Genomic DNA, 7,137 nt, shown 5'->3' on the forward strand with positions numbered 1-7,137 from the left:
TATAAATGGGATAAACCCACCCTTATAACAGAAAAAAGATACATTGAATAATAAAACAGTGTCCTATTGTATGTTATATGTGACACATCTTCACCAAAATAACTCAGAAAGACTAAAAATAAAATATGAACCAAAGTATATATACCAGAAAATACTGAGCTGAGACTTCAGTGTAACTATCAGCCAAGGTTAAATTAAAAATGTTAAAAAATGTTAAATGAGGCAAATCGAAGTTAAACAGAAAAAGGAGCATTATCCATGTTAAGAATCTAATTTCCAAAAATCTCTCTTCTCCAATAACCATTTCAAAATAAAAAATAAGCTATGATAATTTAGAATAACTCTATACAGAAATGAAATCAGAATGAGCTGAAACATGAGAATAGGTATTAATCAACCCCATCAGCTCATAATATATCAAGAAAACAAAAGATAGGTAGGAATACAGAGAATCTAAATAGTAATTAAATATCATTAATACTGAGATAAGAATCTCAAAATATTAGCAAACATAAATAAACACTATCTCAAAGGAATTATTCCTCGTATTTAAAGAAGTTCATCCTAATTGTACAATTAGGAACTCTCTAATAAAATTGATTATATTAACAGATATAAGGAGAACTACATAACATCTTCTCAACAGATGTGAGAAATAAATTTGACAAAAATCTCACATATACTTTTTTTTTTTAGAAAAAGCTAAAAGGTGATTTATTGCTCTGCTAGCAAAGGAGAAACACAGGGGACTTCTGTCCCAAAGGCTATGATTCTGCCCATTAGCAGGAACTGGGGGTTTTAAAAGAGGTGATTCAGAGAAAATGAGATTAGGGAGGAGAGATCAGGAATGAGAGGATCAGGGAAAAGATCAGGGAGGAGAAAGTTAGGAAAAAGAAGATAGAGAAGATTAGGGAGGATAAGATCAAGAAGGAGAAGGTTAGGGAAAAGATCAGAGAGGAGAAGGTCAGAGAGAAGAAGATTGGGAAAAAGAAAAACATGTAAGTTTTAAAGCCGCAAGGATATAGTCAAAGCATCAAGTGAACCTCTGTTACATCTCCCCACTGTCAGTTTCTAGCTTCCATTTCTATGGAAAGTGGGCAATGACATCTCCAAGCTATTTCCTGTTGAAAGGGGGCGAAGTTGGGGGAAAGACCCAAGGTTCACATCCACTCCTTATTTAAAAACAAACAAAACAAGGCATGGTGGTATGCCTGTAATTTCAGCAATTTAGGAGGCTGAGGCAGGAGGATCTTAGCCTCATAATTTAGTGTGAGTCCCTGTCTCAAAATACAAACTAAAAAGGGCTGCAGATATAGCTCAGTGGTAAAGACGCCCTGCGTTCAATCCCCAGTACCAGAAACAAAGAAAAAAAATAGGAATAGATTGATGTAGTTCCTCACCATAGTTTCATACATACATATGCATGAACCAAAACCAGCATCACACATAAGAGTGAAACCGAGAATTCATCCCCACTGAAGGCAAGTACTGGGTGATAGCAGCCACCAACATCACTATCATTTACTATGCCTCTGGCAGTGCAGACCAATGTAAACAAAAAAGAGAAATAAGAGGTGTAAATAGGGGAACAAGATGGGGCTGGGATTGTGGCTTAGCGATAGAGCACTTGCCTGGCATGTGTAAGGTCCTGGTTTCAATCCTCAGCACTGCATACAAATAAATAAATAAAATATCCATTGGCAACTAAAAAAAATTTTTAAAAATTTTAAAAAAGATATGGGAACAAGAAAGCAGAACTACGCTTTCTAAAGCCAGGCATAGTGGTGCATGCCTGTAATTCCAGCAATTCAGGAGGCTGAGGCAGGAGGATTGCAAGTTTAAGCCCAGCCTCAGCAATTTACGGAGGCCTAAGCAACTTAAAGAAACCCTGTCTCAAAATAAAAAATAAAAAGGACTAGGGGTGTGGCTCGGTGGTAGAGTGCTTGCCTGGCATGCATGGGACCCAGCACTGCAAAAACAAAGAAACAAACAAAGGCTCAGATTCACTTATCATAAGAGAAAAGATGCCAATTAAAACAGTAAGATTCCTGTTTCTCCTATCAGATTTTCAAAGATCAGTATATTTGATAACACCAAGTGTCACTGAAGATGTTGAGAAACAGTTTGCCCAGAGACAACGGTTATGAGTGAAGTCAGTACAGTTTTAGGGAGGATGATTTGGCAATAGTTGTCCAAAATCTTTTACCCAGAATTCAACTTCTTGGATCTTTAATTCACATAACTAAAAAGTTTTCCAATTTAAAACCAGATGCAGTGGCAGACCTGAAGTCTCAGCTACTCAGTAGGCTGAGGTGGGAGGATCACTTAAGCTCAGGAATTTAAGACCAACCTGTAATACATAGTGATACCATCTCAAAACAACAAAACAAAACAAAAGCAAGCCAACAACGACTTGGGATGTTGAGGCAAGAGGATCACGAGTTAGAAGCCAGTCTGGGCAACCTAGTTGGAGCCTATCTCAAAATAAAATAAAGGGGTAGGGATGTAGCACAGTGGTAGAATGCTTGCCTAGCATGTGCAAGGTCCTGGGTCCAATCCTCAGCCCAGCAAAACAAACACCACCACCCAAAAGCTGTTCAAGATATGTGCTTGAGCTGGGTGGGCATGGTGGCACACGCCTGTGGTCCCAGCAGCTGGGGAGCCTGAGACAGGATGATCACAAGTTCAAAGCCAGCCCCAGCAACTAGCAAGGTCCTAAGCAACTTAGCGAGACCCTGTCTCAAAATACAAAATAGAAAATAAAAAGGGCTGGGGATGCGGCTCAGTGGCTAAGCACCCCTGGGTTCAATTCCTGGTACCAAGAAAAAAAAATGTGCTTGAAGACACCTCCTTTCCTGGTTTCTGTTTTCTAGCGTCTTAGCTTAGTGGGCCTAAAAATTGATGCACAGGGGCTGGGGTTGTAGCTCAGTGGTAGAGTACTCACCTCACATGAGTGAGGCCCTGGGTTCAATCCTCAGCACCACATAAAAATAAACAAATAAAAAATCATGCACATAAGAATCAAGTAGAGGGGCTGGGGAGATAACTTGCCTCTGCCTTGCATGCACAAGGCCTTGGGTGCAATCCCCAGCACCACACACACACACAAAAAGAATCAAGTGGAGGACTTGTTAAATCACAGGTTGCTGGGCCTTCACTTCCAGAATTCCTGATTGAGTAGAGCAAGAGGAACCAAGGAAAAACACTTTAACCATAAATTGTGTATGGCATAAGGTAAGGTTAAAAATTTGCATGTGGATATGTTGAAAAAGCGTTTTTTTGTTTGATCCCCCAAATCAAATTAAAACTTCAACCTCACCCAACAACCTCTTATGTTTAACATAAGAGCTAAAACTATAAAATCCTTAGGTGAAAAGTAACATGAAGTTCCTTGTACTTGAGAGCCATGGTGGAATAAATTCTTACTCATTTGGGGTAAAATACGAATATTTGGTCTCTGTGCCCAGTTTCTGACGGAGTTCCTGAAAACCTGTGGAATTTCCTCAGTGATAGAAATATCTTGTAATTTATAAGGAGCCCCTTTTGATCACACCTGGGCTTGTGCTAATGAGGTGATTTAGGCTAGGTTTCCTAGATGATTTCAGGATGGGGCTGGTCACCAGAAGGACCAAAAGTGATTTAGAGCGAAGTCTTAACTCTACCCTCTCAGTAAGGGGTTGGAGATTAAGGTCTATAAAAATTCTCAAACAGCAAGATTTGATAAGCTTCTGGACTGGTGGACACATTCAGATCTCCATACCAGGAGTGTGGCACAACCCAACTCCACAGGGACAGAAACCCCTGTGCTCAGGACACTTCCAAATCTTGCTCTATGCACCTCTGCCTCTGAGGGATCAATTGTATTCTTTTCAACAAACTAGTTAGTAAAGCATTTTCTTAAGTTCTGAGAGCCCATTCTAGCAAATTGCCAAATCTTAGGAGGAGATCATGGGAAACCCAGATTTATGTCTATGTCTGTCAGAGTAGGCCAGGAACTTGTGACTGGTGTCAGAAGCTGAGAGCTCTGCATACTTCCGAAAAGTTAGTGTCTGAGAAAGTGTCCAGAGAAACAGAGAACTGGTTGTTGGTGTGGGAAAACTCTCCAAACCAATAGTTTCATTTAGATGGAAAGAAATTCAAACAGTCGGACCTGATCTGCATACTCTTCTGACCTGGAGGTAGACTTATGGATGGAAAGCACTGGTTTCCTATTCATAATAATGGCACTAATATTGTCACACACACACACACTCCACACTCACTCCCAGACTCTTCCCCCACTTTTTTTTTGCAAGTTAAAACAGTAAAGTGAACAAATCTTAAACTTGACTTTTTACATGTACACCCATCTGACCACTACCTAGATCAATACATAGAACATCTCCAGCATCCCACAAAGCTCTCTTGGACCCCTTCCCCAGTTTTTAAACCTCACTATGTTTTCATTTGTTCCTATAAATACATGGAATTGTAATTACTATTCCTTCATGCCTGGTTTCTTCTATTTAATACGACTTTTTAAAGATTCATGCATGTTATTGTAGGAGGCAATACTTTGTTGTTTTTCATTGCTGAGTACCACAACATTATATGCTAAGTCACAATTTGTTTCTACTCACTTATTAGTGAACATTGGGGTTGTTTCCAGTTTTTATTATACATAAAATTGCTATAATATCCCTGGAAATGTCTTTTGGAACATATAAGGACCTTGCTTCTCTTGGCTATACAGTATATCAAGGAGTTTATTACAGGATCATAGAGTTACCTGTGCTTAACCTTAGTAAATGACTGCAAATTGTTTTCTAAGCCATTGTGTCAATTCACCTTCCCAACAAAAATGTCTGGCAGATCTGGTGAATTCTCCACCTTGCCATATTTGGTACTGTTAGTCCTTTCAAGTTTAACCTTACTAATAGGACTATATCATTAATTTTTAACTTCTTATAATTTTTATTTGACTTATATTAATTTTTATTTACCTAAAATGGGTGGTCTGTGGATGCTGAATGTTTGAGAAATGTGTAGGACTCTTCTAAGTATTCAGAAATTCCCTGAGGATGTGTGGGTGTGCTTTTGCCTATATATGTGCCCCAGTCACAAATGAATGCCGCAGACCCCACCCTCCTGGCCTCAAAACAGACCCTTCCTTTCCCCATGAACAGGAAGAGTTTAGTTGGGATCCCAGGGGAGATGTTTCCATCACCAGCAACATCTGGGGAACATCTGGTGAGCCTATCCCAGGACAGGGAGATGCTTTTATGGAGAAAACACATCACTTATTTGATTGTATTTTCCCTTAATCTCTTTTCTTCTTCCTACTCCCCAATCTTAAATCCTCACTCCATTCTTTGCCAACTCCCTGCCCTGGTTTTCCCAGTGCAAACCTAGGCAGCTGGAGAGACCCTCATTAACTCTAGTGCTCAATCCTGCCCGTTCCCTGATCAGCAAGCAGTCCCTTCCAGAAACGGAGTCAAGGAATGTTGCAGCTCTTGGGTTCTCTGGTTCAATGCTTCCATTTTACAGATTGGAAACAGGGAGTCAGGGACAGAAACCAGACTAGAATGCCACTTCTAGGTATTTCAGATACTACTTTTCTGCAGGATGCTTGCACTGAGGATTGGAGGCAAGTAGGAAGGCAAGCAGTGGAAAGGATTCCTTGGGACCAGCAAATTCTGCAGCCTGTAGCCAGGGAGAACACAGCTGAATATCTGGGGTGGGGGTGGGGGTAACTGCTCTGACAGCTGAGTCACCTTTAGCAAGTGACACTCAACTCTGTAGACATTAAACTCCTTCCTGAGCAGTCTCAGCCACACCATAGATTTCATACACCACTGTGTGTGTGTTGAGAATTCCTCAATTGCCATCTCCAGCCCTGTCCTCAAGAAGTCACTGGAAGCTTGACTCCAGCTGCCCAGACACCTCCCCCTAAGAAATGCATCTGGAAGGACAGGAGCTATGTCGGCCCCTAACCTGTTTTCCTCTTGTTCTCTCTGGAAAGTAAAGGGCCATCGATAGGTCCTAGCCCTCTTTTTTTTTACACACCGATGGCAGAAGTGGGGCCCTCACAATCATCTCCACTCCAGATGCCGTCCAGGAGGACAGAAGGTCCCCCCCCACCCCCACCTGGAGGAGGGTGGAATGGAATCCTGAGGGCTGGGCTAGTCGCTGACAGTATTCATCTAGGACAGTCAGAAGAACCCAGAATGCAGCCGGAGCAGAGCTGGAAGGGGGAGGGTCAGGCTCCCACGAAGGCTCCCTGGAGGAGGCAGTGCAAGCAGAGAGCCCTTAAAGGCGCTGGGATTCAGGTAAGCAGAGAGAGGGCCAAAAGGCAGTTCAGGTGATAAGCAGCTGCTGCAGCAAGGGTGTGAAGGTGGGAACCTCCAGGTGCTGGATAATATCAGGACTGGTGATTGGGAAAAGGAGCGGGGAGTGGGCCCCTGGACCAGTAGTTGGTTGCTGGACACACACATTTTCCTCTGCGTAGAGGTACTGGGGAGAGTTGGCCCTGAGTCAAGGGAGGTCTTGGCGGGAGCAGAAAAGGCAACAGGCCATTTTAAGTGGCCAAGGTCTGGCCCGGAAGAAACCAGCTTCTCTCCACTTTTTTAAAAGGGGGGGATGGGTGGGGGTGGGGAAGTTGGTTCTGAGAACCTCTAGTCCTGGGCTCCAGCAGGGGTAGGGTTTCTGGCCCGGGGGCAGAGGTGAAAGTCCGGCCCTAGACGATCTCCTTTACTCTCCCTCCCTACTCCTCTTACATCCCGGAGATGGGTTCATCTCCAATCAGTTTACTTTTCTGGCGGATCTGGGGGTGGGTGGTAGTGTGGGGGCAGAAGAGTTAACGCTTAGATTGGATTATAATAGACTGCCTCCGGTGGAGTGAGGGTAGAGGGCGTGTAGGAGGCCTCCCTTCTGCTGTCTTGTCCCAGGGTCTTGCGAAGTTTCGCGAGACTCCTGGCCTCAGTCTACCCTTCTGCAACGGCGCGGTGAGGTGAGGTGGGCATCTTTACGAGAGGGCTCTCCCAGCCAGGACGGTCGGCGCCTTGAGGACCAGTGCAGGAGGGCGGCGCGGACTGGGGGAGGGTTGGGCGGAGAGCTGCAAGGCGCCGCCGTGGGGTCAGAGTCCGCCGGGAGGCCCCA

The 7,137-nt window shown here is 43.4% G+C and overlaps 1 protein-coding gene across 1 annotated transcript in view; it reads left to right on the forward strand.

Annotated features, from left to right (window-relative positions):
- Nucleotides 1-6,221: 6,221 nt before the first annotated feature.
- Nucleotides 6,222-7,137, forward strand: part of Csrnp1 (cysteine and serine rich nuclear protein 1) — a 12,557-nt gene continuing 11,641 nt past the window's right edge. Inside the window, exon 1 of the mRNA XM_015489467.2 lies at nucleotides 6,222-6,308. The gene's annotated coding sequence lies outside the window, so the exon portion shown is untranslated. The remainder of the gene's footprint in view (nucleotides 6,309-7,137) is intronic.

This window comes from Marmota marmota, unplaced genomic scaffold (assembly GCF_001458135.2).
Source record: "Marmota marmota marmota unplaced genomic scaffold, marMar, whole genome shotgun sequence".
Taxonomy (NCBI): Eukaryota; Metazoa; Chordata; class Mammalia; order Rodentia; family Sciuridae; genus Marmota; species Marmota marmota.